General features: G+C 40.3%; 11 non-coding genes across 11 annotated transcripts; all 11 read right to left on the reverse strand.

Moving 5' to 3' along the window:
- Positions 1-1,172: 1,172 nt before the first annotated feature.
- Positions 1,173-1,245, reverse strand: trnav-cac (transfer RNA valine (anticodon CAC)). Its single transcript has one exon. It is a non-coding gene; the product is annotated as a tRNA-Val (tRNA).
- Positions 1,246-2,098: 853 nt separating this feature from the next.
- Positions 2,099-2,171, reverse strand: trnav-aac (transfer RNA valine (anticodon AAC)). Its single transcript has one exon. It is a non-coding gene; the product is annotated as a tRNA-Val (tRNA).
- A 1,932-nt stretch (positions 2,172-4,103) lies between these two features.
- Positions 4,104-4,176, reverse strand: trnav-cac (transfer RNA valine (anticodon CAC)). Its single transcript has one exon. It is a non-coding gene; the product is annotated as a tRNA-Val (tRNA).
- Positions 4,177-5,061: 885 nt separating this feature from the next.
- On the reverse strand, positions 5,062-5,134 carry trnav-aac (transfer RNA valine (anticodon AAC)). Its single transcript has one exon. It is a non-coding gene; the product is annotated as a tRNA-Val (tRNA).
- Positions 5,135-7,071: 1,937 nt separating this feature from the next.
- Positions 7,072-7,144, reverse strand: trnav-cac (transfer RNA valine (anticodon CAC)). The gene has a single exon. It is a non-coding gene; the product is annotated as a tRNA-Val (tRNA).
- A 2,887-nt stretch (positions 7,145-10,031) lies between these two features.
- trnav-cac (transfer RNA valine (anticodon CAC)) lies at positions 10,032-10,104 on the reverse strand. The gene has a single exon. It is a non-coding gene; the product is annotated as a tRNA-Val (tRNA).
- Positions 10,105-12,901: 2,797 nt separating this feature from the next.
- On the reverse strand, positions 12,902-12,974 carry trnav-cac (transfer RNA valine (anticodon CAC)). Its single transcript has one exon. It is a non-coding gene; the product is annotated as a tRNA-Val (tRNA).
- A 2,765-nt stretch (positions 12,975-15,739) lies between these two features.
- Positions 15,740-15,812, reverse strand: trnav-cac (transfer RNA valine (anticodon CAC)). The gene has a single exon. It is a non-coding gene; the product is annotated as a tRNA-Val (tRNA).
- Positions 15,813-18,578: 2,766 nt separating this feature from the next.
- On the reverse strand, positions 18,579-18,651 carry trnav-cac (transfer RNA valine (anticodon CAC)). The gene has a single exon. It is a non-coding gene; the product is annotated as a tRNA-Val (tRNA).
- Positions 18,652-21,417: 2,766 nt separating this feature from the next.
- Positions 21,418-21,490, reverse strand: trnav-cac (transfer RNA valine (anticodon CAC)). The gene has a single exon. It is a non-coding gene; the product is annotated as a tRNA-Val (tRNA).
- A 2,765-nt stretch (positions 21,491-24,255) lies between these two features.
- trnav-cac (transfer RNA valine (anticodon CAC)) lies at positions 24,256-24,328 on the reverse strand. Its single transcript has one exon. It is a non-coding gene; the product is annotated as a tRNA-Val (tRNA).
- Positions 24,329-25,259: the final 931 nt, after the last annotated feature.

The following is a 25,259-nucleotide window of genomic DNA, read 5'->3' on the forward strand; positions in this document are numbered from 1 at the left end:
TTTTATTTGACTTAATCCGTTTTCAGAATAAGGCTGTAACGTAACAAAATGTGGAAAAAAGTAAGGGGTCTGAATACTTTCCGAATGCACTGTAGCTATGCAGGCTAGCTACTTTTCCTTTGCTAGCCAGCCAACTAAATCTATCACACAATCACATCAAGCAGCTGAAATGACAGAAAACTGTCTGCACTTTTGTTTGTTTTACCTAGGATTATATTGCCATTTCTTTGGATATATCCATTATAATGACCCTGATAAATTAATTTGCCTGGCTCAGAGAAGCTGTCATTCTGGTCACATTCATACACATCGCACGGTGGAGGTCACCAAAAAAACGGCAACATTGATCCACAGGTTGGAGAGGCAGACAGCAAGGTTTAGACAAACCTCAACTGTTTCAAACCATATGCTAGCCTAGGGGCATTGGGAAATATTGTCTAGACCAGTGATATTTAAAGTCGGGGTCGGGGGGACTGCAGTGGGGATATATATATTCATTATTTAGGAACAAAAAATTATGAGTACAGATTATTGTACGAGACAATATAGAAACGTTTTTGAGAAAGTTAATTAGAAAAAAAGTATTTGATTGGGTAATTGAAGGTTATTTGTTGATGTAAAAAAAAATGTAACGTACCGATTTTAAAGTTGTATTTGGGGTGGGATCACAAGAAATGATTGCAAAAAAATGGGGACCCCAGAAATTCTGGAGGAAAAAATGGTGTCCCTGCTGAAAAGGTTTGAATACCATTGGTCTAGACACATTTTTCCAGGGGAGATGAAGTTTATAAATTGACTGGCTGGGCCGTGGGACAGTGGATGCGCATTTATAAATCTAATGGAACCGCTAACAGGCACTACCCGCAGAATGCTGGGATGGTGGTGCTTCAACTCCCTGCTATTAACCAATTAGCATCCAGGATCCAAACAACCTGTTTTATAACATTGCATTGCCTCTGGTTATTGAAAGACATGTCTAAGACTGGTCTATTCATGTATTCTGCAGGCCTATGTATTTGTTTCGTTTTTTTTCAGTTATCACTATCTGCCTCTGGTTAATGAAAGACATGTCTAAGACTGGTCTATTCATGTATTCTGCAGGCCTATGTATTTGTTTCGTTTTTTTCAGTTATGACCCTGTTTCTGTCATCACTATCTGTTTTGTTAAAATTTGTTTCCGCCCGGTTTCGAACCGGGGACCTTTCGCGTGTGAGGCGAACGTGATAACCACTACACTACGGAAACTGCAAGAAAAAGAGTGGAAGTCATGGAAAATGTTAGGAATGCCCACAAGTCTACCGCCCATAATATCCCAAATAGAGTACCACAGTAGGAGTCATAATACCCATAAGAACTAGCGGTCGAACAGGGAAATGGTTCCAATCGTTTTTCCACCATTCATATTCCCCACAGGGGATTTTAAAAACTATTCAAAAAGGCCTGTGTTTCTTGTTGGCTTACCCTGGCATGGTAACCGTGTAATTCTCTCTAGGACAAGGTGACTTTTATAAAAAATGCTAATTAACTGCTAATGTGGCTATCATAAAGAACTACAAATGTATTATTTTAAGTGTTTCTAAAATCCCATATGGGAAAAATGAATGGTGGAAAAATGGTTGGAACCATTTCCCTGTTTGACCGCTAGGTTTTATGGGTATTATGACACCTCCACTGTGGGGCTTTCCCCAGTTTTATTTGACAATTTGTATCATGTTAAATATTAGCCACTATCGGGAGCCACTGTCAGTAACAGCCACATACATTTATTTTGGCATACTTTCATTCCGTTGACCTTTCTTTAATCTGTCACATCCTTGTGAATTGTTCCTGAGGGTTGCTAGCATTAGTGAATCATATTAAGCTAAAGTATTGCAATAATTTGGGACATGTAGCCTATTTGAATCATTATGGAACTCAGACCACACGTAGCAGGAATTTATTCAGAGCGCCCAAGCTAGCCACCCCAGCAGAGTGCGTTACGCGACTTAAAAGGGTAAGTCTGAATAGCAAATACTGAGAAGTGCGTAGGAAAAGCATGAATTCCTAAATTGGGATCGAGCCCTAAGTGAATAGGTGTACTATCTAATTTGTTAAAATGTGTTTCCGCCCGGTCTCGAACCGGGGACCTTTCGCGTGTTAGGCGAACGTGATAACCGCTACACTACGGAAACTGCATGAGTAGCATACTAAGGGTGTGACTTTGGCTGGGTGGGTGGGTGGGTGGGGCATTTATCGCTCTCAGAACCAAATGAAGTCAGAAATGACTTAGTCCATTAACTAAGCAATAAGGCTTGAGATCCCGGGAATTATCGTGTGAATAACTCCTGAATAAGGGCTGATTCACCGTAGGGATGGTTTGGCTGAGCAGCCGGCTCTTGGAAGAGTCTTGGTGGTTCCAAACTTCTTCCTTTTAAGAATGATGGAAGCCACTGTGTTCTTGGGTACCTTCAATGCTGCAGAAATGTATCGGTACCCTTCCCCACGTCTGTGCCTCGACACAATCCTGTCTCGGAGCTCTAGGGACAATTCCTTCCACCTCATGGCTTAGTTTATGCTCTGACATGCACTGTCAACTGTGGAACCTTATATAGACAGACAGGTGTGTGCCTTTTCAAATCATGACCAATCCATTGAATTTACCACAGGTGGACTCCAATCAAGTTGTAGAAACATCTCAAGGATGATCAATGGAAACAGGATGGACCTGAGCTCAATTTCCAGACTCATAGCAAAGGGTCTGAAAACGTATGTAAATAAGGTATTTTTTAAATCTTTTTTTATGAATTAAAAATGATATGTTATCGCTTTGTCATTATGGGGTATTGTGTGTAGATAGATTTTATTTGACTTAATCCGTTTTCAGAATAAGGCTGTAACGTAACAAAATGTGGAAAAAAGTAAGGGGTCTGAATACTTTCCGAATGCACTGTAGCTATGCAGGCTAGCTACTTTTCCTTTGCTAGCCAGCCAACTAAATCTATCACACAATCACATCAAGCAGCTGAAATGACAGAAAACTGTCTGCACTTTTGTTTGTTTTACCTAGGATTATATTGCCATTTCTTTGGATATATCCATTATAATGAACCTGATAAATGAATTTGCCTGGCTCAGAGAAGCTGTCATTCTGGTCACATTCATACACATCGCACGGTGGAGGTCACCAAAAAAACGGCAACATTGATCCACAGGTTGGAGAGGCAGACAGCAAGGTTTAGACAAACCTCAACTGTTTCAAACCATATGCTAGCCTAGGGGCATTGGGAAATATTGTCTAGACCAGTGATATTTAAAGTCGGGGTCGGGGGGACTGCAGTGGGGATATATATATTCATTATTTAGGAACAAAAAATTATGAGTACAGATTATTGTACGAGACAATATAGAAACGTTTTTGAGAAAGTTAATTAGAAAAAAAGTATTTGATTGGGTAATTGAAGGTTATTTGTTGATGTAAAAAAAAATGTAACGTACCGATTTTAAAGTTGTATTTGGGGTGGGATCACAAGAAATGATTGCAAAAAAATGGGGACCCCAGAAATTCTGGAGGAAAAAATGGTGTCCCTGCTGAAAAGGTTTGAATACCATTGGTCTAGACACATTTTTCCAGGGGAGATGAAGTTTATAAATTGACTGGCTGGGCCGTGGAACAGTGGATGCGCATTTATAAATCTAATGGAACCGCTAACAGGCACTACCTGCAGAATGCTGGGATGGTGGTGCTTCAACTCCCTGCTATTAACCAATTAGCATCCAGGATCCAAACAACCTGTTTTATAACATTGCATTGCCTCTGGTTATTGAAAGACATGTCTAAGACTGGTCTATTCATGTATTCTGCAGGCCTATGTATTTGTTTCGTTTTTTTCAGTTATCACTATCTGCCTCTGGTTAATGAAAGACATGTCTAAGACTGGTCTATTCATGTATTCTGTAGGCCTATGTATTTGTTTAGTTTTTTTTCAATTATCACTATCTGCCTCTGGTTATTGAAAGACATGTCTAAGACTGGTCTATTCATGTATTCTGCAGGCCTATGTATTTGTTTCGTTTTTTTCAGTTATGACCCTGTTTCTGTCATCACTATCTGTTTTGTTAAAATTTGTTTCCGCCCGGTTTCGAACCGGGGACCTTTCGCGTGTGAGGCGAACGTGATAACCACTACACTACAGAAACTACAAGAAAAAGAGTGGAAGTCATGGAAAATGTTAGGAATGCCCACAAGTCTACCGCCCATAATATCCCAAATAGAGTACCACAGTAGGAGTCATAATACCCATAAGAACTAGCGGTCGAACAGGGAAATGGTTCCAATCGTTTTTCCACCATTCATATTCCCCACAGGGGATTTTAAAAACAGTTAAAAAAGGCCTGTGTTTCTTGTTGGCTTACCCTGGCATGGTAACCGTGTAATTCTCTCTCGGACAAGGTGACTTTTATAAAAAATATTCGCCTGTATTTACCCCCCCAAAATTACATGCTAATTAACTGCTAATGTGGCTATCATAAAGAACTACAAATGTATTATTTTAAGTGTTTCTAAAATCCCATATGGGAAAAATGAATGGTGGAAAAATGGTTGGAACCATTTCCCTGTTTGACCGCTAGGTTTTATGGGTATTATGACACCTCCACTGTGGGGCTTTCCCCAGTTTTATTTGACAATTTGTATCATGTTAAATATTAGCCACTATCGGGAGCCACTGTCAGTAACAGCCACATACATTTATTTTGGCATACTTTCATTCCGTTGACCTTTCTTTAATCTGTCACATCCTTGTGAATTGTTCCTGAGGGTTGCTAGCATTAGTGAATCATATTAAGCTAAAGTATTGCAATAATTTGGGACATGTAGCCTATTTGAATCATTATGGAACTCAGACCACACGTAGCAGGAATTTATTCAGAGCGCCCAAGCTAGCCACCCCAGCAGAGTGCGTTACGCGACTTAAAAGGGTAAGTCTGAATAGCAAATACTGAGAAGTGCGTAGGAAAAGCATGAATTCCTAAATTGGGATCGAGCCCTAAGTGAATAGGTGTACTATCTAATTTGTTAAAATGTGTTTCCGCCCGGTCTCGAACCGGGGACCTTTCGCGTGTTAGGCGAACGTGATAACCGCTACACTACGGAAACTGCATGAGTAGCATACTAAGGGTGTGACTTTGGCTGGGTGGGTGGGTGGGTGGGTGGGGCATTTATCGCTCTCAGAACCAAATGAAGTCAGAAATGACTTAGTCCATTAACTAAGCAATAAGGCTTGAGATCCCGGGAATTATCGTGTGAATAACTCCTGAATAAGGGCTGATTCACCGTAGGGATGGTTTGGCTGAGCAGCCGGCTCTTGGAAGAGTCTTGGTGGTTCCAAACTTCTTCCTTTTAAGAATGATGGAAGCCACTGTGTTCTTGGGTACCTTCAATGCTGCAGAAATGTATCGGTACCCTTCCCCACGTCTGTGCCTCGACACAATCCTGTCTCGGAGCTCTAGGGACAATTCCTTCCACCTCATGGCTTAGTTTATGCTCTGACATGCACTGTCAACTGTGGAACCTTATATAAACAGACAGGTGTGTGCCTTTTCAAATCATGACCAATCCATTGAATTTACCACAGGTGGACTCCAATCAAGTTGTAGAAACATCTCAAGGATGATCAATGGAAACAGGATGGACCTGAGCTCAATTTCCAGACTCATAGCAAAGGGTCTGAAAACGTATGTAAATAAGGTATTTTTTAAATCTTTTTTTATGAATTAAAAATGATATGTTATCGCTTTGTCATTATGGGGTATTGTGTGTAGATAGATTTTATTTGACTTAATCCGTTTTCAGAATAAGGCTGTAACGTAACAAAATGTGGAAAAAAGTAAGGGGTCTGAATACTTTCCGAATGCACTGTAGCTATGCAGGCTAGCTACTTTTCCTTTGCTAGCCAGCCAACTAAATCTATCACACAATCACATCAAGCAGCTGAAATGACAGAAAACTGTCTGCACTTTTGTTTGTTTTACCTAGGATTATATTGCCATTTCTTTGGATATATCCATTATAATGACCCTGATAAATGAATTTGCCTGGCTCAGAGAAGCTGTCATTCTGGTCACATTCATACACATCGCACGGTGGAGGTCACCAAAAAAACGGCAACATTGATCCACAGGTTGGAGAGGCAGACAGCAAGGTTTAGACAAACCTCAACTGTTTCAAACCATATGCTAGCCTAGGGGCATTGGGAAATATTGTCTAGACCAGTGATATTTAAAGTCGGGGTCGGGGGGACTGCAGTGGGGATATATATATTCATTATTTAGGAACAAAAAATTATGAGTACAGATTATTGTACGAGACAATATAGAAACGTTTTTGAGAAAGTTAATTAGAAAAAAAGTATTTGATTGGGTAATTGAAGGTTATTTGTTGATGTAAAAAAAAATGTAACGTACCGATTTTAAAGTTGTATTTGGGGTGGGATCACAAGAAATGATTGCAAAAAAATGGGGACCCCAGAAATTCTGGAGGAAAAAATGGTGTCCCTGCTGAAAAGGTTTGAATACCATTGGTCTAGACACATTTTTCCAGGGGAGATGAAGTTTATAAATTGACTGGCTGGGCCGTGGAACAGTGGATGCGCATTTATAAATCTAATGGAACCGCTAACAGGCACTACCTGCAGAATGCTGGGATGGTGGTGCTTCAACTCCCTGCTATTAACCAATTAGCATCCAGGATCCAAACAACCTGTTTTATAACATTGCATTGCCTCTGGTTATTGAAAGACATGTCTAAGACTGGTCTATTCATGTTTTCTGCAGGCCTATGTATTTGTTTCGTTTTTTTTCAGTTATCACTATCTGCCTCTGGTTAATGAAAGACACGTCTAAGACTGGTCTATTCATGTATTCTGTAGGCCTATGTATTTGTTTCGTTTTTTTTCACTTATCACTATCTGCCTCTGGTTATTGAAAGACATGTCTAAGACTGGTCTATTCATGTATTCTGCAGGCCTATGTATTTGTTTCGTTTTTTTCAGTTATGACCCTGTTTCTGTCATCACTATCTGTTTTGTTAAAATTTGTTTCCGCCCGGTTTCAAACCGGGGACCTTTCGCGTGTGAGGCGAACGTGATAACCACTACACTACGGAAACTGCAAGAAAAAGAGTGGAAGTCATGGAAAATGTTAGGAATGCCCACAAGTCTACCGCCCATAATATCCCAAATAGAGTACCACAGTAGGAGTCATAATACCCATAAGAACTAGCGGTCGAACAGGGAAATGGTTCCAATCGTTTTTCCACCATTCATATTCCCCACAGGGGATTTTAAAAACTAGTTCAAAAAAGGCCTGTGTTTCTTGTTGGCTTACCCTGGCATGGTAACCGTGTAATTCTCTCTCGGACAAGGTGACTTTTATAAAAAATATTCGCCTGTATTTACCCCCCAAAATTACATGCTAATTAACTGCTAATGTGGCTATCATAAAGAACTACAAATGTATTATTTTAAGTGTTTCTAAAATCCCATATGGGAAAAATGAATGGTGGAAAAATGGTTGGAACCATTTCCCTGTTTGACCGCTAGGTTTTATGGGTATTATGACACCTCCACTGTGGGGCTTTCCCCAGTTTTATTTGACAATTTGTATCATGTTAAATATTAGCCACTATCGGGAGCCACTGTCAGTAACAGCCACATACATTTATTTTGGCATACTTTCATTCCGTTGACCTTTCTTTAATCTGTCACATCCTTGTGAATTGTTCCTGAGGGTTGCTAGCATTAGTGAATCATATTAAGCTAAAGTATTGCAATAATTTGGGACATGTAGCCTATTTGAATCATTATGGAACTCAGACCACACGTAGCAGGAATTTATTCAGAGCGCCCAAGCTAGCCACCCCAGCAGAGTGCGTTACGCGACTTAAAATGGTAAGTCTGAATAGCAAATACTGAGAAGTGCGTAGGAAAAGCATGAATTCCTAAATTGGGATCGAGCCCTAAGTGAATAGGTGTACTATCTAATTTGTTAAAATGTGTTTCCGCCGGGTCTCGAACCGGGGACCTTTCGCGTGTTAGGCAAACGTGATAACCGCTACACTACGGAAACTGCATGAGTAGCATACTAAGGGTGTGACTTTGGCTGGGTGGGTGGGTGGGGCATTTATCGCTCTCAGAACCAAATGAAGTCAGAAATGACTTAGTCCATTAACTAAGCAATAAGGCTTGAGATCCCGGGAATTATCGTGTGAATAACTCCTGAATAAGGGCTGATTCACCGTAGGGATGGTTTGGCTGAGCAGCCGGCTCTTGGAAGAGTCTTGGTGGTTCCAAACTTCTTCCTTTTAAGAATGATGGAAGCCACTGTGTTCTTGGGTACCTTCAATGCTGCAGAAATGTATCGGTACCCTTCCCCACGTCTGTGCCTCGACACAATCCTGTCTCGGAGCTCTAGGGACAATTCCTTCCACCTCATGGCTTAGTTTATGCTCTGACATGCACTGTCAACTGTGGAACCTTATATAGACAGACAGGTGTGTGCCTTTTCAAATCATGACCAATCCATTGAATTTACCACAGGTGGACTCCAATCAAGTTGTAGAAACATCTCAAGGATGATCAATGGAAACAGGATGGACCTGAGCTCAATTTCCAGACTCATAGCAAAGGGTCTGAAAACGTATGTAAATAAGGTATTTTTTAAATCTTTTTTTATGAATTAAAAATGATATGTTATCGCTTTGTCATTATGGGGTATTGTGTGTAGATAGATTTTATTTGACTTAATCCGTTTTCAGAATAAGGCTGTAACGTAACAAAATGTGGAAAAAAGTAAGGGGTCTGAATACTTTCCGAATGCACTGTAGATATGCAGGCTAGCTACTTTTCCTTTGCTAGCCAGCCAACTAAATCTATCACACAATCACATCAAGCAGTTGAAATGACAGAAAACTGTCTGCACTTTTGTTTGTTTTACCTAGGATTATATTGCCATTTCTTTGGATATATCCATTATAATGAACCTGATAAATGAATTTGCCTGGCTCAGAGAAGCTGTCATTCTGGTCACATTCATACACATCGCACGGTGGAGGTCACCAAAAAAACGGCAACATTGATCCACAGGTTGGAGAGGCAGACAGCAAGGTTTAGACAAACCTCAACTGTTTCAAACCATATGCTAGCCTAGGGGCATTGGGAAATATTGTCTAGACCAGTGATATTTAAAGTCGGGGTCGGGGGGACTGCAGTGGGGATATATATATTCATTATTTAGGAACAAAAAATTATGAGTACAGATTATTGTACGAGACAATATAGAAACGTTTTTGAGAAAGTTAATTAGAAAAAAAGTATTTGATTGGGTAATTGAAGGTTATTTGTTTATGTAAAAAAAAATGTAACGTACCGATTTTAAAGTTGTATTTGGGGTGGTATCACAAGAAATGATTGCAAAAAAATGGGGACCCCAGAAATACTGGAGGAAAAAATGGTGTCCCTGCTGAAAAGGTTTGAATACCATTGGTCTAGACACATTTTTCCAGGGGAGATGAAGTTTATAAATTGACTGACTGGGCCGTGGAACAGTGGATGCGCATTTATAAATCTAATGGAACCGCTAACAGGCACTACCTGCAGAATGCTGGGATGGTGGTGCTTCAACTCCCTGCTATTAACCAATTAGCATCCAGGATCCAAACAACCTGTTTTATAACATTGCATTGCCTCTGGTTATTGAAAGACATGTCTAAGACTGGTCTATTCATGTATTCTGCAGGCCTATGTATTTGTTTCGTTTTTTTCAGTTATGACTATCTGCCTCTGGTTAATGAAAGACATGTCTAAGACTGGTCTATTCATGTATTCTGTAGGCCTATGTATTTGTTTAGTTTTTTTTCACTTATCACTATCTGCCTCTGGTTATTGAAAGACATGTCTAAGACTGGTCTATTCATGTATTCTGCAGGCCTATGTATTTGTTTCGTTTTTTTCAGTTATGACCCTGTTTCTGTCATCACTATCTGTTTTGTTAAAATTTGTTTCCGCCCGGTTTCGAACCGGGGACCTTTCGCGTGTGAGGCGAACGTGATAACCACTACACTACAGAAACTACAAGAAAAAGAGTGGAAGTCATGGAAAATGTTAGGAATGCCCACAAGTCTACCGCCCATAATATCCCAAATAGAGTACCACAGTAGGAGTCATAATACCCATAAGAACTAGCGGTCGAACAGGGAAATGGTTCCAATCGTTTTTCCACCATTCATATTCCCCACAGGGGATTTTAAAAACAGTTAAAAAAGGCCTGTGTTTCTTGTTGGCTTACCCTGGCATGGTAACCGTGTAATTCTCTCTCGGACAAGGTGACTTTTATAAAAAATATTCGCCTGTATTTACCCCCCCAAAATTACATGCTAATTAACTGCTAATGTGGCTATCATAAAGAACTACAAATGTATTATTTTAAGTGTTTCTAAAATCCCATATGGGAAAAATGAATGGTGGAAAAATGGTTGGAACCATTTCCCTGTTTGACCGCTAGGTTTTATGGGTATTATGACACCTCCACTGTGGGGCTTTCCCCAGTTTTATTTGACAATTTGTATCATGTTAAATATTAGCCACTATCGGGAGCCACTGTCAGTAACAGCCACATACATTTATTTTGGCATACTTTCATTCCGTTGACCTTTCTTTAATCTGTCACATCCTTGTGAATTGTTCCTGAGGGTTGCTAGCATTAGTGAATCATATTAAGCTAAAGTATTGCAATAATTTGGGACATGTAGCCTATTTGAATCATTATGGAACTCAGACCACACGTAGCAGGAATTTATTCAGAGCGCCCAAGCTAGCCACCCCAGCAGAGTGCGTTACGCGACTTAAAAGGGTAAGTCTGAATAGCAAATACTGAGTTGTGCGTAGGAAAAGCATGAATTCCTAAATTGGGATCGAGCCCTAAGTGAATAGGTTTACTGTCTAATTTGTTAAAATATGTTTCCGCCCAGTCTCGAACCGGGGAGCCTTTTGCGTGTTAGGCGAACGTGATAACCACTACACTACAGAAACTGCATGAGTAGGATACTAAGGGTGTGACTTTGGCTGGGTGGGTGGGTGGGTGGGGCATTTCTCGCTCTCAGAACCAAATGAAGTCAGAAATGACTTTGTCCATTAACTAAGCAATCAGCCTTGAGATCCCGGGAATTATCGTGTGAATAACTCCTGAATAAGGGCTGATTCACCGTAGGGATGGTTTGGCTGAGCAGCCGGCTCTTGGAAGAGTCTTGGTGGTTCCAAACTTCTTCCTTTTAAGAATGATGGAAGCCACTGTGTTCTTGGGTACCTTCAATGCTGCAGAAATGTATCGGTACCCTTCCCCACGTCTGTGCCTCGACACAATCCTCTCTCGGAGCTCTAGGGACAATTCCTTCCACCTCATGGCTTAGTTTATGCTCTGACATGCACTGTCAACTGTGGAACCTTATATAGACAGACAGGTGTGTGCCTTTTCAAATCATGACCAATCCATTGAATTTACCACAGGTGGACTCCAATCAAGTTGTAGAAACATCTCAAGGATGATCAATGGAAACAGGATGGACCTGAGCTCAATTTCCAGCCTCATAGCAAAGGGTCTGAAAACGTATGTAAATAAGGTATTTTTTAAATCTTTTTTTATGAATTAAAAATGATATGTTATCGCTTTGTCATTATGGGGTATTGTGTGTAGATAGATTTTATTTGACTTAATCCGTTTTCAGAATAAGGCTGTAACGTAACAAAATGTGGAAAAAAGTAAGGGGTCTGAATACTTTCCGAATGCACTGTAGCTATGCAGGCTAGCTACTTTTCCTTTGCTAGCCAGCCAACTAAATCTATCACACAATTACATCAAGCAGCTGAAATGACAGAAAACTGTCTGCACTTTTGTTTGTTTTACCTAGGATTATATTGCCATTTCTTTGGATATATCCATTATAATGACCCTGATAAATTAATTTGCCTGGCTCAGAGAAGCTGTCATTCTGGTCACATTCATACACATCGCACGGTGGATGTCATCAAAAAAACAGCAACATTGATCCACAGGTTGGAGAGGCAGACAGCAAGGTTTAGACAAACCTCAACTGTTTCAAACCATATGCTAGCCTAGGGGCATTGGGAAATATTGTCTAGACCAGTGATATTTAAAGTCGGGGTCGGGGGGACTGCAGTGGGGATATATATATTTATTATTTAGGAACAAAAAATTACGAGTACAGATTATTGTACGAGACAATATAGAAACGTTTTTGAGAAAGTTAATTAGAAAAAAAGTATTTGATTGGGTAATTGAAGGTTATTTGTTGATGTAAAAAAAAATGTAACATACCGATTTTAAAGTTGTATTTGGGGTGGGATCACAAGAAATGATTGCAAAAAAATGGGGACCCCAGAAATTCTGGAGGAAAAAATGGTGTCCCTGCTGAAAAGGTTTGAATACCATTTGTCTAGACACATTTTTCCAGGGGAGATGAAGTTTATAAATTGACTGGCTGGGCCGTGGGTCAGTGGATGCGCATTTATAAATCTAATGGAACCCCTAACAGGCACTACCCGCAGAATGCTGGGATGGTGGTGCTTCAACTCCCTGCTATTAACCAATTAGCATCCAGGATCCAAACAACCTGTTTTATAACATTGCATTGCCTCTGGTTATTGAAAGACATGTCTAAGACTGGTCTATTCATGTATTCTGCAGGCCTATGTATTTGTTTCGTTTTTTTTCAGTTATCACTATCTGCCTCTGGTTAATGAAAGACATGTCTAAGACTGGTCTATTCATGTATTCTGTAGGCCTATGTATTTGTTTCGTTTTTTTCAGTTATGACCCTGTTTCTGTCATCACTATCTGTTTTGTTAAAATTTGTTTCCGCCCGGTTTCGAACCGGGGACCTTTCGCGTGTGAGGCGAACGTGATAACCACTACACTACGGAAACTGCTATAAAAAGAGTGGAAGTCATGGAAAATGTTAGGAATGCCCACAAGTCTACCGCCCATAATATCCCAAATAGAGTACCACAGTAGGAGTCATAATACCCATAAGAACTAGCGGTCGAACAGGGAAATGGTTCCAATCGTTTTTCCACCATTCATATTCCCCACAGGGTATTTTAAAAACTATTCAAAAAGGCCTGTGTTTCTTGTTGGCTTACCCTGGCATGGTAACCGTGTAATTCTCTCTAGGACAAGGTGACTTTTATAAAAAATGCTAATTAACTGCTAATGTGGCTATCATAAAGAACTACAAATGTATTATTTTAAGTGTTTCTAAAATCCCATATGGGAAAAATGAATGGTGGAAAAATGGTTGGAACCATTTCCCTGTTTGACCGCTAGGTTTTATGGGTATTATGACACCTCCACTGTGGGGCTTTCCCCAGTTTTATTTGACAATTTGTATCATGTTAAATATTAGCCACTATCGGGAGCCACTGTCAGTAACAGCCACATACATTTATTTTGGCATACTTTCATTCCGTTGACCTTTCTTTAATCTGTCACATCCTTGTGAATTGTTCCTGAGGGTTGCTAGCATTAGTGAATCATATTAAGCTAAAGTATTGCAATAATTTGGGACATGTAGCCTATTTGAATCATTATGGAACTCAGACCACACGTAGCAGGAATTTATTCAGAGCGCCCAAGCTAGCCACCCCAGCAGAGTGCGTTACGCGACTTAAAAGGGTAAGTCTGAATAGCAAATACTGAGTTGTGCGTAGGAAAAGCATGAATTCCTAAATTGTGATCGAGCCCTAAGTGAATAGGTTTACTGTCTAATTTGTTAAAATGTGTTTCCGCCCAGTCTCGAACCGGGGAGCCTTTTGCGTGTTAGGCGAACGTGATAACCACTACACTACGGAAACTGCATGAGTAGGATACTAAGGGTGTGACTTTGGCTGGGTGGGTGGGTGGGTGGGGCATTTCTCGCTCTCAGAACCAAATGAAGTCAGAAATGACTTTGTCCATTAACTAAGCAATCAGCCTTGAGATCCCGGGAATTATCGTGTGAATAACTCCTGAATAAGGGCTGATTCACCGTAGGGATGGTTTGGCTGAGCAGCCGGCTCTTGGAAGAGTCTTGGTGGTTCCAAACTTCTTCCTTTTAAGAATGATGGAAGCCACTGTGTTCTTGGGTACCTTCAATGCTGCAGAAATGTATCGGTACCCTTCCCCACGTCTGTGCCTCGACACAATCCTCTCTCGGAGCTCTAGGGACAATTCCTTCCACCTCATGGCTTAGTTTATGCTCTGACATGCACTGTCAACTGTGGAACCTTATATAGACAGACAGGTGTGTGCCTTTTCAAATCATGACCAATCCATTGAATTTACCACAGGTGGACTCCAATCAAGTTGTAGAAACATCTCAAGGATGATCAATGGAAACAGGATGGACCTGAGCTCAATTTCCAGCCTCATAGCAAAGGGTCTGAAAACGTATGTAAATAAGGTATTTTTTAAATCTTTTTTTATGAATTAAAAATGATATGTTATCGCTTTGTCATTATGGGGTATTGTGTGTAGATAGATTTTATTTGACTTAATCCGTTTTCAGAATAAGGCTGTAACGTAACAAAATGTGGAAAAAAGTAAGGGGTCTGAATACTTTCCGAATGCACTGTAGCTATGCAGGCTAGCTACTTTTCCTTTGCTAGCCAGCCAACTAAATCTATCACACAATTACATCAAGCAGCTGAAATGACAGAAAACTGTCTGCACTTTTGTTTGTTTTACCTAGGATTATATTGCCATTTCTTTGGATATATCCATTATAATGACCCTGATAAATTAATTTGCCTGGCTCAGAGAAGCTGTCATTCTGGTCACATTCATACACATCGCACGGTGGATGTCATCAAAAAAACAGCAACATTGATCCACAGGTTGGAGAGGCAGACAGCAAGGTTTAGACAAACCTCAACTGTTTCAAACCATATGCTAGCCTAGGGGCATTGGGAAATATTGTCTAGACCAGTGATATTTAAAGTCGGGGTCGGGGGGACTGCAGTGGGGATATATATATTTATTATTTAGGAACAAAAAATTACGAGTACAGATTATTGTACGAGACAATATAGAAACGTTTTTGAGAAAGTTAATTAGAAAAAAAGTATTTGATTGGGTAATTGAAGGTTATTTGTTGATGTAAAAAAAAATGTAACATACCGATTTTAAAGTTGTATTTGGGGTGGGATCACAAGAAATGATTGCAAAAAAATGGGGACCCCAGAAATTCTGGAGGAAAAAATGGTGTCCCTGCTGAAAAGGTTTGAATACCATTGGTCTAGACACATTTTTCCAGGGGAGATGAAGTTTATAAATTGACTGGCTGGGCCGTGGGACAGTGGATGCGCATTTATAAATCTAATGGAACCGCTAACAGGCACTACCCGCAGAATGCTGGGATGGTGGTGCTTCAACTCCCTGCTATTAACCAATTAGCATCCAGGATCCAAACAACCTGTTTTATAACATTGCATTGCCTCTGGTTATTGAAAGACATGTCTAAGACTGGTCTATTCATGTATTCTGCAGGCCTATGTATTTGTTTCGTTTTTTTTCAGTTATCACTATCTGCCTCTGGTTAATGAAAGACATGTCTAAGACTGGTCTATTCATGTATTCTGTAGGCCTATGTATTTGTTTCGTTTTTTTCAGTTATGACCCTGTTTCTGTCATCACTATCTGTTTTGTTAAAATTTGTTTCCGCCCGGTTTCGAACCGGGGACCTTTCGCGTGTGAGGCGAACGTGATAACCACTACACTACGGAAACTGCTATAAAAAGAGTGGAAGTCATGGAAAATGTTAGGAATGCCCACAAGTCTACCGCCCATAATATCCCAAATAGAGTACCACAGTAGGAGTCATAATACCCATAAGAACTAGCGGTCGAACAGGGAAATGGTTCCAATCGTTTTTCCACCATTCATATTCCCCACAGGGTATTTTAAAAACTATTCAAAAAGGCCTGTGTTTCTTGTTGGCTTACCCTGGCATGGTAACCGTGTAATTCTCTCTAGGACAAGGTGACTTTTATAAAAAATGCTAATTAACTGCTAATGTGGCTATCATAAAGAACTACAAATGTATTATTTTAAGTGTTTCTAAAATCCCATATGGGAAAAATGAATGGTGGAAAAATGGTTGGAACCATTTCCCTGTTTGACCGCTAGGTTTTATGGGTATTATGACACCTCCACTGTGGGGCTTTCCCCAGTTTTATTTGACAATTTGTATCATGTTAAATATTAGCCACTATCGGGAGCCACTGTCAGTAACAGCCACATACATTTATTTTGGCATACTTTCATTCCGTTGACCTTTCTTTAATCTGTCACATCCTTGTGAATTGTTCCTGAGGGTTGCTAGCATTAGTGAATCATATTAAGCTAAAGTATTGCAATAATTTGGGACATGTAGCCTATTTGAATCATTATGGAACTCAGACCACACGTAGCAGGAATTTATTCAGAGCGCCCAAGCTAGCCACCCCAGCAGAGTGCGTTACGCGACTTAAAAGGGTAAGTCTGAATAGCAAATACTGAGTTGTGCGTAGGAAAAGCATGAATTCCTAAATTGGGATCGAGCCCTAAGTGAATAGGTTTACTGTCTAATTTGTTAAAATGTGTTTCCGCCCAGTCTCGAACCGGGGAGCCTTTTGCGTGTTAGGCGAACGTGATAACCACTACACTACGGAAACTGCATGAGTAGGATACTAAGGGTGTGACTTTGGCTGGGTGGGTGGGTGGGTGGGGCATTTCTCGCTCTCAGAACCAAATGAAGTCAGAAATGACTTTGTCCATTAACTAAGCAATCAGCCTTGAGATCCCGGGAATTATCGTGTGAATAACTCCTGAATAAGGGCTGATTCACCGTAGGGATGGTTTGGCTGAGCAGCCGGCTCTTGGAAGAGTCTTGGTGGTTCCAAACTTCTTCCTTTTAAGAATGATGGAAGCCACTGTGTTCTTGGGTACCTTCAATGCTGCAGAAATGTATCGGTACCCTTCCCCACGTCTGTGCCTCGACACAATCCTCTCTCGGAGCTCTAGGGACAATTCCTTCCACCTCATGGCTTAGTTTATGCTCTGACATGCACTGTCAACTGTGGAACCTTATATAGACAGACAGGTGTGTGCCTTTTCAAATCATGACCAATCCATTGAATTTACCACAGGTGGACTCCAATCAAGTTGTAGAAACATCTCAAGGATGATCAATGGAAACAGGATGGACCTGAGCTCAATTTCCAGCCTCATAGCAAAGGGTCTGAAAACGTATGTAAATAAGGTATTTTTTAAATCTTTTTTTATGAATTAAAAATGATATGTTATCGCTTTGTCATTATGGGGTATTGTGTGTAGATAGATTTTATTTGACTTAATCCGTTTTCAGAATAAGGCTGTAACGTAACAAAATGTGGAAAAAAGTAAGGGGTCTGAATACTTTCCGAATGCACTGTAGCTATGCAGGCTAGCTACTTTTCCTTTGCTAGCCAGCCAACTAAATCTATCACACAATTACATCAAGCAGCTGAAATGACAGAAAACTGTCTGCACTTTTGTTTGTTTTACCTAGGATTATATTGCCATTTCTTTGGATATATCCATTATAATGACCCTGATAAATTAATTTGCCTGGCTCAGAGAAGCTGTCATTCTGGTCACATTCATACACATCGCACGGTGGATGTCATCAAAAAAACAGCAACATTGATCCACAGGTTGGAGAGGCAGACAGCAAGGTTTAGACAAACCTCAACTGTTTCAAACCATATGCTAGCCTAGGGGCATTGGGAAATATTGTCTAGACCAGTGATATTTAAAGTCGGGGTCGGGGGGACTGCAGTGGGGATATATATATTTATTATTTAGGAACAAAAAATTACGAGTACAGATTATTGTACGAGACAATATAGAAACGTTTTTGAGAAAGTTAATTAGAAAAAAAGTATTTGATTGGGTAATTGAAGGTTATTTGTTGATGTAAAAAAAAATGTAACATACCGATTTTAAAGTTGTATTTGGGGTGGGATCACAAGAAATGATTGCAAAAAAATGGGGACCCCAGAAATTCTGGAGGAAAAAATGGTGTCCCTGCTGAAAAGGTTTGAATACCATTGGTCTAGACACATTTTTCCAGGGGAGATGAAGTTTATAAATTGACTGGCTGGGCCGTGGGACAGTGGATGCGCATTTATAAATCTAATGGAACCGCTAACAGGCACTACCCGCAGAATGCTGGGATGGTGGTGCTTCAACTCCCTGCTATTAACCAATTAGCATCCAGGATCCAAACAACCTGTTTTATAACATTGCATTGCCTCTGGTTATTGAAAGATATGTCTAAGACTGGTCTATTCATGTATTCTGCAGGCCTATGTATTTGTTTCGTTTTTTTCTCAGTTATCACTATCTGCCTCTGGTTAATGAAAGACATGTCTAAGACTGGTCTATTCATGTATTCTGCAGGCCTATGTATTTGTTTCGTTTTTTTCAGTTATGACCCTGTTTCTGTCATCACTATCTGTTTTGTTAAAATTTATTTCCGCCCGGTTTCGAACCGGGGACCTTTCGCGTGTGAGGCGAACGTGATAACCACTACACTACGGAAACTGCGAGAAAGAGAGTGGAAGTCATGGAAAATGTTAGGAATGCCCACAAGTCTACCGCCCATAATATCCCAAATAGAGTACCACAGTAGGAGTCATAATACCCATAAGAACTAGCGGTCGAACAGGGAAATGGTTCCAATCGTTTTTCCACCATTCATATTCCCCACAGGGGATTTTAAAAACTATTCAAAAAGGCCTGTGTTTCTTGTTGGCTTACCCTGGCATGGTAACCGTGTAATTCTCTCTAGGACAAGGTGACTTTTATAAAAAATGCTAATTAACTGCTAATGTGGCTATCATAAAGAACTACAAATGTATTATTTTAAGTGTTTCTAAAATCCCATATGGGAAAAATGAATGGTGGAAAAATGGTTGGAACCATTTCCCTGTTTGACCGCTAGGTTTTATGGGTATTATGACACCTCCACTGTGGGGCTTTCCCCAGTTTTATTTGACAATTTGTATCATGTTAAATATTAGCCACTATCGGGAGCCACTGTCAGTAACAGCCACATACATTTATTTTGGCATACTTTCATTCCGTTGACCTTTCTTTAATCTGTCACATCCTTGTGAATTGTTCCTGAGGGTTGCTAGCATTAGTGAATCATATTAAGCTAAAGTATTGCAATAATTTGGGACATGTAGCCTATTTGAATCATTATGGAACTCAGACCACACGTAGCAGGAATTTATTCAGAGCGCCCAAGCTAGCCACCCCAGCAGAGTGCGTTACGCGACTTAAAAGGGTAAGTCTGAATAGCAAATACTGAGTTGTGCGTAGGAAAAGCATGAATTCCTAAATTGGGATCGAGCCCTAAGTGAATAGGTTTACTGTCTAATTTGTTAAAATGTGTTTCCGCCCAGTCTCGAAGCGGGGAGCCTTTTGCGTGTTAGGCGAACGTGATAACCACTACACTACGGAAACTGCATGAGTAGGATACTAAGGGTGTGACTTTGGCTGGGTGGGTGGGTGGGTGGGGCATTTCTCGCTCTCAGAACCAAATGAAGTCAGAAATGACTTTGTCCATTAACTAAGCAATCAGCCTTGAGATCCCGGGAATTATCGTGTGAATAACTCCTGAATAAGGGCTGATTCACCGTAGGGATGGTTTGGCTGAGCAGCCGGCTCTTGGAAGAGTCTTGGTGGTTCCAAACTTCTTCCTTTTAAGAATGATGGAAGCCACTGTGTTCTTGGGTACCTTCAATGCTGCAGAAATGTATCGGTACCCTTCCCCACGTCTGTGCCTCGACACAATCCTCTCTCGGAGCTCTAGGGACAATTCCTTCCACCTCATGGCTTAGTTTATGCTCTGACATGCACTGTCAACTGTGGAACCTTATATAGACAGACAGGTGTGTGCCTTTTCAAATCATGACCAATCCATTGAATTTACCACAGGTGGACTCCAATCAAGTTGTAGAAACATCTCAAGGATGATCAATGGAAACAGGATGGACCTGAGCTCAATTTCCAGCCTCATAGCAAAGGGTCTGAAAACGTATGTAAATAAGGTATTTTTTAAATCTTTTTTTATGAATTAAAAATGATATGTTATCGCTTTGTCATTATGGGGTATTGTGTGTAGATAGATTTTATTTGACTTAATCCGTTTTCAGAATAAGGCTGTAACGTAACAAAATGTGGAAAAAAGTAAGGGGTCTGAATACTTTCCGAATGCACTGTAGCTATGCAGGCTAGCTACTTTTCCTTTGCTAGCCAGCCAACTAAATCTATCACACAATTACATCAAGCAGCTGAAATGACAGAAAACTGTCTGCACTTTTGTTTGTTTTACCTAGGATTATATTGCCATTTCTTTGGATATATCCATTATAATGACCCTGATAAATTAATTTGCCTGGCTCAGAGAAGCTGTCATTCTGGTCACATTCATACACATCGCACGGTGGATGTCATCAAAAAAACAGCAACATTGATCCACAGGTTGGAGAGGCAGACAGCAAGGTTTAGACAAACCTCAACTGTTTCAAACCATATGCTAGCCTAGGGGCATTGGGAAATATTGTCTAGACCAGTGATATTTAAAGTCGGGGTCGGGGGGACTGCAGTGGGGATATATATATTTATTATTTAGGAACAAAAAATTACGAGTACAGATTATTGTACGAGACAATATAGAAACGTTTTTGAGAAAGTTAATTAGAAAAAAAGTATTTGATTGGGTAATTGAAGGTTATTTGTTGATGTAAAAAAAAATGTAACATACCGATTTTAAAGTTGTATTTGGGGTGGGATCACAAGAAATGATTGCAAAAAAATGGGGACCCCAGAAATTCTGGAGGAAAAAATGGTGTCCCTGCTGAAAAGGTTTGAATACCATTGGTCTAGACACATTTTTCCAGGGGAGATGAAGTTTATAAATTGACTGGCTGGGCCGTGGGACAGTGGATGCGCATTTATAAATCTAATGGAACCGCTAACAGGCACTACCCGCAGAATGCTGGGATGGTGGTGCTTCAACTCCCTGCTATTAACCAATTAGCATCCAGGATCCAAACAACCTGTTTTATAACATTGCATTGCCTCTGGTTATTGAAAGACATGTCTAAGACTGGTCTATTCATGTATTCTGCAGGCCTATGTATTTGTTTCGTTTTTTTCTCAGTTATCACTATCTGCCTCTGGTTAATGAAAGACATGTCTAAGACTGGTCTATTCATGTATTCTGCAGGCCTATGTATTTGTTTCGTTTTTTTCAGTTATGACCCTGTTTCTGTCATCACTATCTGTTTTGTTAAAATTTGTTTCCGCCCGGTTTCGAACCGGGGACCTTTCGCGTGTGAGGCGAACGTGATAACCACTACACTACGGAAACTGCGAGAAAGAGAGTGGAAGTCATGGAAAATGTTAGGAATGCCCACAAGTCTACCGCCCATAATATCCCAAATAGAGTACCACAGTAGGAGTCATAATACCCATAAGAACTAGCGGTCGAACAGGGAAATGGTTCCAATCGTTTTTCCACCATTCATATTCCCCACAGGGGATTTTAAAAACTATTCAAAAAGGCCTGTGTTTCTTGTTGGCTTACCCTGGCATGGTAACCGTGTAATTCTCTCTAGGACAAGGTGACTTTTATAAAAAATGCTAATTAACTGCTAATGTGGCTATCATAAAGAACTACAAATGTATTATTTTAAGTGTTTCTAAAATCCCATATGGGAAAAATGAATGGTGGAAAAATGGTTGGAACCATTTCCCTGTTTGACCGCTAGGTTTTATGGGTATTATGACACCTCCACTGTGGGGCTTTCCCCAGTTTTATTTGACAATTTGTATCATGTTAAATATTAGCCACTATCGGGAGCCACTGTCAGTAACAGCCACATACATTTATTTTGGCATACTTTCATTCCGTTGACCTTTCTTTAATCTGTCACATCCTTGTGAATTGTTCCTGAGGGTTGCTAGCATTAGTGAATCATATTAAGCTAAAGTATTGCAATAATTTGGGACATGTAGCCTATTTGAATCATTATGGAACTCAGACCACACGTAGCAGGAATTTATTCAGAGCGCCCAAGCTAGCCACCCCAGCAGAGTGCGTTACGCGACTTAAAAGGGTAAGTCTGAATAGCAAATACTGAGTTGTGCGTAGGAAAAGCATGAATTCCTAAATTGGGATCGAGCCCTAAGTGAATAGGTTTACTGTCTAATTTGTTAAAATGTGTTTCCGCCCAGTCTCGAACCGGGGAGCCTTTTGCGTGTTAGGCGAACGTGATAACCACTACACTACGGAAACTGCGTGAGTAGGATACTAAGGGTGTGACTTTGGCTGGGTGGGTGGGTGGGTGGGGCATTTCTCGCTCTCAGAACCAAATGAAGTCAGAAATGACTTTGTCCATTAACTAAGCAATCAGCCTTGAGATCCCGGGAATTATCGTGTGAATAACTCCTGAATAAGGGCTGATTCACCGTAGGGATGGTTTGGCTGAGCAGCCGGCTCTTGGAAGAGTCTTGGTGGTTCCAAACTTCTTCCTTTTAAGAATGATGGAAGCCACTGTGTTCTTGGGTACCTTCAATGCTGCAGAAATGTATCGGTACCCTTCCCCACGTCTGTGCCTCGACACAATCCTCTCTCGGAGCTCTAGGGACAATTCCTTCCACCTCATGGCTTAGTTTATGCTCTGACATGCACTGTCAACTGTGGAACCTTATATAGACAGACAGGTGTGTGCCTTTTCAAATCATGACCAATCCATTGAATTTACCACAGGTGGACTCCAATCAAGTTGTAGAAACATCTCAAGGATGATCAATGGAAACAGGATGGACCTGAGCTCAATTTCCAGCCTCATAGCAAAGGGTCTGAAAACGTATGTAAATAAGGTATTTTTTAAATCTTTTTTTATGAATTAAAAATGATATGTTATCGCTTTGTCATTATGGGGTATTGTGTGTAGATAGATTTTATTTGACTTAATCCGTTTTCAGAATAAGGCTGTAACGTAACAAAATGTGGAAAAAAGTAAGGGGTCTGAATACTTTCCGAATGCACTGTAGCTATGCAGGCTAGCTACTTTTCCTTTGCTAGCCAGCCAACTAAATCTATCACACAATTACATCAAGCAGCTGAAATGACAGAAAACTGTCTGCACTTTTGTTTGTTTTACCTAGGATTATATTGCCATTTCTTTGGATATATCCATTATAATGACCCTGATAAATTAATTTGCCTGGCTCAGAGAAGCTGTCATTCTGGTCACATTCATACACATCGCACGGTGGATGTCATCAAAAAAACAGCAACATTGATCCACAGGTTGGAGAGGCAGACAGCAAGGTTTAGACAAACCTCAACTGTTTCAAACCATATGCTAGCCTAGGGGCATTGGGAAATATTGTCTAGACCAGTGATATTTAAAGTCGGGGTCGGGGGGACTGCAGTGGGGATATATATATTTATTATTTAGGAACAAAAAATTACGAGTACAGATTATTGTACGAGACAATATAGAAACGTTTTTGAGAAAGTTAATTAGAAAAAAAGTATTTGATTGGGTAATTGAAGGTTATTTGTTGATGTAAAAAAAAATGTAACATACCGATTTTAAAGTTGTATTTGGGGTGGGATCACAAGAAATGATTGCAAAAAAATGGGGACCCCAGAAATTCTGGAGGAAAAAATGGTGTCCCTGCTGAAAAGGTTTGAATACCATTGGTCTAGACACATTTTTCCAGGGGAGATGAAGTTTATAAATTGACTGGCTGGGCCGTGGGACAGTGGATGCGCATTTATAAATCTAATGGAACCGCTAACAGGCACTACCCGCAGAATGCTGGGATGGTGGTGCTTCAACTCCCTGCTATTAACCAATTAGCATCCAGGATCCAAACAACCTGTTTTATAACATTGCATTGCCTCTGGTTATTGAAAGACATGTCTAAGACTGGTCTATTCATGTATTCTGCAGGCCTATGTATTTGTTTCGTTTTTTTTCAGTTATCACTATCTGCCTCTGGTTAATGAAAGACATGTCTAAGACTGGTCTATTCATGTATTCTGTAGGCCTATGTATTTGTTTCGTTTTTTTCAGTTATGACCCTGTTTCTGTCATCACTATCTGTTTTGTTAAAATTTGTTTCCGCCCGGTTTCAAACCGGGGACCTTTCGCGTGTGAGGCGAACGTGATAACCACTACACTACGGAAACTGCTAGAAAACAGTGGAAGTCATGGAAAATGTTAGGAATGCCCACAAGTCTACCGCCCATAATATCCCAAATAGAGTACCACAGTAGGAGTCATAATACCCATAAGAACTAGCGGTCGAACAGGGAAATGGTTCCAATCGTTTTTCCACCATTCATATTCCCCACAGGGTATTTTAAAAACTATTCAAAAAGGCCTGTGTTTCTTGTTGGCTTACCCTGGCATGGTAACCGTGTAATTCTCTCTAGGACAAGGTGACTTTTATAAAAAATGCTAATTAACTGCTAATGTGGCTATCATAAAGAACTACAAATGTATTATTTTAAGTGTTTCTAAAATCCCATATGGGAAAAATGAATGGTGGAAAAATGGTTGGAACCATTTCCCTGTTTGACCGCTAGGTTTTATGGGTATTATGACACCTCCACTGTGGGGCTTTCCCCAGTTTTATTTGACAATTTGTATCATGTTAAATATTAGCCACTATCGGGAGCCACTGTCAGTAACAGCCACATACATTTATTTTGGCATACTTTCATTCCGTTGACCTTTCTTTAATCTGTCACATCCTTGTGAATTGTTCCTGAGGGTTGCTAGCATTAGTGAATCATATTAAGCTAAAGTATTGCAATAATTTGGGACATGTAGCCTATTTGAATCATTATGGAACTCAGACCACACGTAGCAGGAATTTATTCAGAGCGCCCAAGCTAGCCACCCCAGCAGAGTGCGTTACGCGACTTAAAAGGGTAAGTCTGAATAGCAAATACTGAGTTGTGCGTAGGAAAAGCATGAATTCCTAAATTGGGATCGAGCCCTAAGTGAATAGGTTTACTGTCTAATTTGTTAAAATGTGTTTCCGCCCAGTCTCGAACCGGGGAGCCTTTTGCGTGTTAGGCGAACGTGATAACCACTACACTACGGAAACTGCGT

This window comes from Salmo salar, chromosome 14, assembly GCF_965601325.2.
Source record: "Salmo salar chromosome 14, fSalSal1, whole genome shotgun sequence".
Lineage (NCBI taxonomy): Eukaryota > Metazoa > Chordata > Actinopteri > Salmoniformes > Salmonidae > Salmo > Salmo salar.